Here is an 8,547-nt window from a genome sequence, read left to right as displayed (position 1 = left end):
TGCTGTTTTATGTAAATTTCTGACAACATCCCATTTAACATGACTCTACATTCTCATTAGGAGACAGCCTAATGTTACGGTTAAGAGTGTATACTTTGGGCGTAGGTGGCCTGGGCTGAATTCCCTATCCTGCCACAACAGCTAAATGATCTTGGGCAAGTCACTGAACTCTCCATGACTTGGCTTTCTCATCTATATGTTAAATGGGGATGTTAAGAAGAGCAATGATAAGGTAACTCAGAGACTTAAATGAGTTAATCAATGTGAAGTGCTTAGAACAGTGACTGGCCCAGTTGTATGATAGGTAACATAAACATCCCAGTGTTTACAAAGAAGTAGTCTACCCTGAATGTATTCATGTACTGTGTTGTTCTCACATATTTCCCAGTATGTCCCTGGCCCGTGAGGGCTTTTTCCATTCAGCGCTCAAGGTGGTCCTCTTCCTCTCAAGACCTAGATTTTACTCTCTTTGTCTCCTGCTTAAATCAATGGTCCCAAATCTGCTATCATCTGACTTCATAGGTCAGCCTTTCTTATTTCGTAGAATACAAAATGGAAGATCAGAATTGCCAGCTGTCTGGTGTTTAATGGGGAATTTTCCCCCTCCCTCCCCACCATTTTTTTTATAGTTCACCTATCATACTCGTGTGCAATTGAATGCCTCTCCCATACACTATACTTGCCAACTCTATCTCCAGTAATTATTCTGTTTTAGTCCGCTGCAATGTACCTGCCAACAATCTGAAATGTGCAGGTGGTGGCTGCACACGCTGTCTGCTTTGCTCTCTCTCCATTTGCATGCATCTTGTAGTGGCAACCTAATGTGATGGCTCTGACACGGCTTACAATGAAGACAATGACAGGGGCCAGGGCTGCACAAGTGCCTCCTCTATTTACCATCAAGATGATGATTTTTTTTTTTTTTTTTTTTTTTCTCTTTTTCTTTTTTGCATTCTCTTTTTCTTCTTTTCCTCTGGAGAAGACAAGGTAAGGGCCTGCACTATGCTTTGGGCTGGTATAAAACACCTGTAAAATATATGAAGATAAACCACCCTCAGTGCCTCAAGAGGAATACATCTCCTTGTCTTTCCTTCCTTCTCCCTCATCCACCTCTCATCAACCCTGAGCAATTAAATGTATCACAATTTGTTGGTGAGTTCCTTTTGACTCAGGAGAGTACATTTTTTCTCTTGACTTTTGTCAACAAAGACATTAAAAAATGTATTCTATATTCCTTTAGGGACTGTGACAGATAACAACTAAAAACTATGGTTTTTGCTCTAACATGCCATTGTTGCCTATCAATTCCTTTCTCTTTATTTTCTCCAAAAAAAAAAAAAAATCCTTTGGAGCTGGAATTTTCTAAGATTGGACTGAACTTAACCATTATCTAAAAAAAAAAAAATCATTATCTCAAAATTTGTGAGCTACATTCTTTCAATTATTTTTGAATTATGGAAAAAATAGTTTTTCCACTCTGACAATGGACTCCAGACATTTGCTGGTATGACTTGAAAATAGCGATCAGTTTCAATCTGACTAGACTGGTCTTTCGTGAAGAGTGAAAGGGAATCCAAATTTGAAGTAGTGTGTTTGGAGCCCTTAACATTGTGAATTTCTGAAATTACAAGCCTGAGTGTGCAATTATTACATTTTTGTCTCAATCTTTTTTAAAGTGCTTCTGTTAAAACTCTCATTTTGAAGCAGCCCCGATAAAGTATTAGTGACAAAAAGGCAAAAAGCCTCAGATGTTTTCAGAATTTGCTCTCTGAGTAAAAGTGTAGATCAAAAGCCTCTTAAAGCCTCTGTCCATTTTCAGAGCTGTGTCCTTGACCACAATTCTCTTCTCTTACACCCACTCTTCTCTCCAGTTGCTTCTGTTCCTTTTTCTCCAGGCTTTCCCATGTTCCCTTCAAAATGCTAGCCTCCTTGGCGATTTTTTTCCTACCATTATTATTTTTTCAAGGGCATAATACAGAGGCATATGACCCTGTGTCCACTTTTTTTTTTTCTCCCAGGTGCTCCCTCTGAGATCAACTTAATAACCTATTAGACATCTCAGCACTCAAGAGGTCACATGGCTTCTAACGTTAACAAAATTCTATAAGGGTTGATTATTTTAGGTGTCTTGTGTGCAATAATCGAAGAATATACAGTTAGGAAAGAAATTTGGAGTTCATACTACCTTGGGCTTTGGCAATCACGGGCTGAGTTAAAAACACCCACACTCAGGAGAAGCTTACTTGTAAGGAGGAGGCTCATAAACATATCATTGTAACCCACATGGTAAATGCAAAGAAAGAAATGCATGCTGGATGCACAGAGAACGCCAGAAGGGTCTTTGAACCTTTAGAGAGTGGGGCCTATGGAAGGTGAAAGAGCTGCTTTATTGCGGGCTATATGACCACTGAGGATACCCAGCATCTGATGGCAGAAGCACAGCTGGAATCCAGGCCTTCAACCCTCTTTTCTGAGTACCTGGCACTTCTCTACTCTTTCTTCGACGTCAGGTACATAAATCAATAGCATGATTTTTTCCCCATTTTTTTCCTTTGCTTTTGGACATGTTTCCCCTCTGACCACCACTTAAAAACTTGGGAATCAAACTCCAAATCCATCCTAGCCCAAACTGGACAGGCACAGTGCATGCCCAATAACTAAAAGCTAAATACATTTCCTAGGGTGGCACGCACTGGGTTATGCTCCCTATTCTGATTTGGAGATGATTGTTTCTAACTGCAGTAATTCCAAAAGAAAGAAAATAAGAATACAGTTCTCTATCTCATCTTTTGTTTCTAAATGTCATAATAAATATATGCCTGAAATTATTTTTATTTTGTTGATTGATTTATTTGTATCCAGATTCAATTCTAAAAGACTCTGAGGTGAGATATAGAAATCCACACAATGCAGTAAGATTAAATAGATAATGCAATCATAACAAAGAGAAAAACAGGGGATAATAAGATCCAAGGGTACGCATTTAAAAGATAGATGCACTGAAAATATGTTGTAACTACAACAGCCAAGGCAAAGAAAAAGGAGGTTAAGATGGAAGCCTGTCTTTTTCAAGCATAGTTCTGCAGGTTCAATCAGAGTAGCAATCCTGCCTTAGAGGTCGGCAGCTGTGACCTCGCCTGTTTCAGCCCCAGAATGCCCATTTACCACAGTTTCTTAAATGGCAGGTTGATTCCCATGCACTCGTTGTTTTTCCTTGCTTTCAATGAAAAAAAAAAACAACAACAACAAAAAACGTTTTTCCATGCTGAAATTTGCAGTCTTTTTTTAATCATAAAAACTACTGTTTTTTTAAAGCAATAAAAAACAATATTTTAAAAATATACTTATCACATATAAATTAGAATGCTCATACTGAATACACATTTACAGTATCCTACAGATATGGTGGATGTGATCCTTATAGTAGTAGTACCATTGCTTTAATAATTACACAATTATGAAATAAAGATTTTGCTGTTAATCATTTACTTATTTAGCTGGTTTGCTAGTTGGTGGCAGCAGAGGCATGAAATGTGCAGTGTCACTTACAAAACATTGGCTGTAACTAAAATTCAAACACCGGAGCATCTGACTTCCAATTCTTATTACAAAAATGATCTCAACTCCTATTCATTTATTCAGTAACTTCCATGAGGTCCCAACCACATGCTGGGCACTGTGCTAAGTGCTAGTAATGCAGAGAGGAAAAAGGCATTGTTTTTTACCTTGAGAGGTGGTGGAGACCTGTGTTCGAATTTGTGCATCAGGATACTCTCACAAAAAGGATTAAAAGAGAGCAGGGCTGAGTGAGAGTATTGCAATAATCCAGGAAAAAGATGAAGAAATGTGGTGGCAGTTGAGACAGAGGGGCAAGAATCTATGAAAATGATGTAGCCAGGAGATGAAATCCATAGGATTTAATAATCGAATGGGATGATGGGCTAAGTGATGAAGAAGAAGCAGTCTAGGGTAATTCCCAGGTTTCCATACCTAATGGCTAAATGAATGATCATGCCATTTTGGTGACTTAAGGAATAGGAAATAATTTTTTAATTAAAAAAATAATTTTCCATCTGCACATTGAAATTTAAGAATTGTTAGAAGCCATAGAACTTCCAGTGGACCTTCTAGTGGGCTGTTGTACACAAACATTGGAGCAAGAAATAAACATTTGAGGATCACTGAGGGAAGAAGACATGTGAATGGATTGCTTGACCAGGATGTGTGTCTGATGGATTAGCTCCTATGACAGCACAATTAAGGGGTAAGGTGAGAAAACAAGGAGTGGAAGTTGTTGGAGTGGTAGGAAGAGATCCAAGGAAGAGCAGCTTTGCGGAAACAGAGAATGACGAACAGTGTCAATTGTTATTGAGATGACAAACTATGGACTAAAACTGCATTGGAACCAGTGATTGGGAGGCCATTGGTGTCTTTAACAAGGGCAATTATAGTGGAATCACAGATACCAAACAAATATCTCTAAGAAGACAAGATGAGATGAAACAGAATCCAGGTTACAAATAATATCAGCATTGCTTTATTGTTCAAGCTCCCAAATATGATGTCCTCTCTACTTATTTGCTCACCCAGATATGTTCTGCCCCTCCAACCCTTCCTCTGCTAATCCAGGAAATCAACTCCTAGATAATTTATCTCCTTAATATTTTTTGTATGTGTCACCTTCTCTCTCTCTCTCTCTCTCTCTGTCTCTCTCTCTCTCCACAGCCACTGTCTCAGCACAGACCCTCATCCTTTTACCCCAGGTTACTAAAAAAACCAATTTTAAATTTTTTTTCCAAAATGAAAATAGCCTTATTGTTTAATCTGATTGTAAAAGTATCACATGCTCATTCTTTAAAAAGTAGTCAACAAAACAAAATAGAAAAAGTAGAAATCACCCATTACCCCAATAGTTGGAAATAAGTATGATATGGTCTGGCTCTGTGTTCTTACCCAAATTTCATCTTGAATTGTAATCCCATGTGTTGGGGGAGGGACCTCGTGGGAGGTGTTTGGATAATGGGGGCGGTCCCCCATGCTGTTCTCATGATAGTGGGTGAGTCCTCATGAGATCCGATAGTTTTATAAGAGGCTCTTCCCTGTTTGCTCTTCACTTCTCTCTTCTGCTGTCTTGTGAAGAAAGATGTGTTTGCTTTCCCTTCCACCATGATGGTAAGTTTCCTGAGGCCTCCCCAGCAATGTGGAACTGTGAATCAATTAAACCTTTTTTCATTATAAATTACCCAGTCTTGGGCAGTTCTTCATAGCAATGTGAGAATGGACTAATGCAAAGCACTTTTAACACTTTAGTGCATATCAAGCCAAACTACAAAAGTGCTATCTTGTAATTTCCACTATTCACTTAACATACTGTTAATGTCTTTTCATGTTGTGAAATGATCAATCAATACAGTCATTTCATGAATCACTGTAGGGTAGTGGTTAAGAGCATGAAGTCTGGAACCAGACAGCATGGGTCTGAATCCAGCTCTGCTATTTACCACCACTGTGACTTTACACAGGTTACGTAAACTATATCTCCCGCAGCTCTTTAGTTGTAAATTGGAAAGACCAATAACACTAACTATTGTAATAAGAACTAATTTAGTTTCTATATGAAAAGTACTTAGAATAGCACCCTACACTTAGAAATAGTACATAACTATTAGTTATAAAATATATAGTATTCCATGGCACATGATGTGTACCTTGGGTTTATTTCAACACTCTTGTTGTTATATAAAATATAACAGGTCTTGATCTCCATTCTTATCTCTATCTAATCTATTTTTACAATTATTACCTAGAAGTTAGGTGTTCCTGTAACAAAATTCTGAAATATAGACCACTGGTTTTAGAACTGGATGGCAGGCAGAACCTGGAGGGAATTGAGGAAGCTGTTACTAAAAGCTGTAGCAGAAAACTCAAGAAAACCATTAGTGAAGGCTGGAAAGACAGTGAGGAAAATAGTGTTAGAGGCTGAATTTCTGTTACTCATTGGTGGAAGGTTTGGCTACCCTGTCACCTGTGGTCACATGAAAAATAGAAAGAATGACTAATGCCTAATGTGTTTATGCACCTGGTTGGGGAGATTTCCAAGCAAGATACAGAAAGTTCCAACTGGCTTCTTTTCACCCCCTATAATAAAACATGAGAAGATAAAAATGAACTATTAAAGGAACTAGCAGAAGTTACAGGAAATGTAGTAAGAACAAGATAGTTTCTTGAGGCAGCAAAAGATTCTCAAAGTAAGAAATGGCCTTAAGGCAAGGATTGAATCTAGAGCAGTAAAATGTTGATTCAGGGCAAAGTTGAAGTCAAGCATGAGATTATGAAACTTTGTTAAGACCTTAGAAAGATAAGATTTCTAGACACTTTTCTCTAGACAAAAGGCCTTCTAAAGATCTTAAGGATGTGCCTTTAAGCCTTTTTTGATTAAACAGGCTTCTAAAAATTTTAAAGCAGTGGTTCCCAACCTTTTTGGCACCAGACAGGTTTCATGGAAGACAGTTTTTCCATGGATGGGGGACACCAGAGGGAGATGGTTTTGGGATAAGAGGATGAAACTGCTCCACCTCAGATTACCAGGCATTAGTTAGATTCTCATAGGAATGTGCAATCTAGATCCCTCACGTGTTGCAGTTCACAATTGGGTTGGCACGCCTATCAGAATCTAATGCTGCTGCAGATCTGACAGGAGGCGGAGCTCAGGCGGTAATGCTCGCTTGTCTGCTCACCACCTGCTGTGTGGTCGGGTTCCTAATAGACCATGGACTGGTACTGGTCCATGGCCCAGGGGTTGGGGACCTCTGTCTGAGAGCCATTGTCTCACAGCAGCCTCTCAGGAAGCCCTAGATAGAGAAGGACTTACTCTGAAGGGCTTTGTGGAATGGAATATAATTTGATGTGCAAGTATCCCATAAAGTTGTTAAAGGCATTATGTCAGCTTGGACTGACATGTTCAAAATGAAGAGTATACTTGCTACTAGAGCCCTGAGGCATCATGTAAGAAATCTGTACACCCTGCTGGTGAGGCCACATGGGCAGTTCCTGAAACTGTGCGGAGAGATACAGTGGCCCAGCTGACTGCCGCCTTCCAGCCAAGACACCAAACTGGTGACGGAAGCCTTTCTGGGCCATCCAGACAGACTAGTTACCAAGTCAGTATCATCAAGTGACCCCAGTTGTTGCCACATGAGGCAGTAGAATCTCCCAACTGAACCTTGCTCTAATTCCTGACTTACAGATTTTAAGGTTAATAAAATGAATAGTAATTTTAAACTATACTAACTGATTTCTCACGTTGCCATAGATAATTGGCAAAAAATGTAGTCACTGCAAGACTGGTCTAAACAACAACATACAACAACAGTAACAGTAACAGCAATCATGTTTCTCTATGTTTGTAATCTTTCATTTCTTTATTTTCTGGTAAATAGAGTTCAACTCCTGAGTATGACAGTGAACCCAGGAAGAATCTCGACTTTGTCCACATTTTGTTATTTTTATCTTTCAAATTAACCTACACTTTAAATCAAATACCTTGTATATTTTTCGCTGACTGGTTTTTCCAAATGTTTCACAATATTCCATGCTCTGGACAGTTATAAAAACATCTTAATAAATGCAAACCTAATCTTGCCAATCCCATCCTTAAAGCCCCTTAGTGGTTGTCCTTGGGATGAAGTTTACATTTTGAGCTGTTTATTCCTAGAGCCTTTTCTTTACCATTCTCCCATGATGCTGTAGTTTCAAAACTCCTAATAAGCTGTGCTAACTCTCACTTCTGGACTCTGGAACAGGCTATTCCCTTTGTGTAGAATATTTTGTTTCCTAGTTCTTTTGGTTAACTCTTTTTCATCATTTAAATCTTAGTATAATCTTCACCATCCAAAGGAGGCTTTTGCTGAGTTTCTGCTTGATGCTCCTATAGCTTGTGTTTGCAGAAACTTAGTACTTGTCACCCACATTTGGACTAAATCTTACTCTGATTAGTACACATGGTTTTGGATAAACGAATTCTCTCTTCCACAGGAGGCCTGCCTGCCTGCCTCTGCTTGTGCTGCCACCATGTCTCTAGTGATCCCTGAAAAGTTCCAGCATATTTTGTGAGTACCTGAAACCAACATCAATGGGCAGTGGAAAATAACCTTTGCCATCACTGCCATTAAGGATGTGGGTAGAAGATACGCTCATGTGGTGTTGAGGAAGCAGACATTGACCTCACTAAGAGGGCAGGAGAACTCACTGAGGATAAGGTGGAACGTGTGATCACCATTATGCAGAACCCATGCCAGTTCAAGATCCCAGACTGGTCTTTACACAGACAGAAAGATGTAAAGGATGGAAAACATAGCCAGGTCCTAGCCAATGGTCTGGACAACAAGCTCCATGAAGACCTGGAGCAACTGAAGAAGAAGATTCGGGTTCATAGAGGGCTGCGCCACTTCTGGGGCCTTTGTGTCTGAGACCAGCACGCCAAGACCACTGGCTGCCGTGGCCGCACCGTGGGTGTGTCTAAGAAGAAATAAGCCTGTAAGCTTTGTC

General features: G+C 39.5%; 1 pseudogene; it reads left to right on the top strand.

The window, feature by feature from the left end:
- The first annotated feature begins 8,070 nt into the window (after nucleotides 1–8,070).
- LOC105534978 lies at nucleotides 8,071–8,531 on the top strand (annotated as a pseudogene).
- Nucleotides 8,532–8,547: the final 16 nt, after the last annotated feature.

Source organism: Mandrillus leucophaeus, unplaced genomic scaffold (assembly GCF_000951045.1).
Source record: "Mandrillus leucophaeus isolate KB7577 unplaced genomic scaffold, Mleu.le_1.0 Scaffold140, whole genome shotgun sequence".
NCBI classification, from domain to species: domain Eukaryota; kingdom Metazoa; phylum Chordata; class Mammalia; order Primates; family Cercopithecidae; genus Mandrillus; species Mandrillus leucophaeus.
The sequence above is the reverse complement of the archived record's forward strand: the minus strand, read 5'-3'. Positions and strand labels throughout refer to the sequence as shown.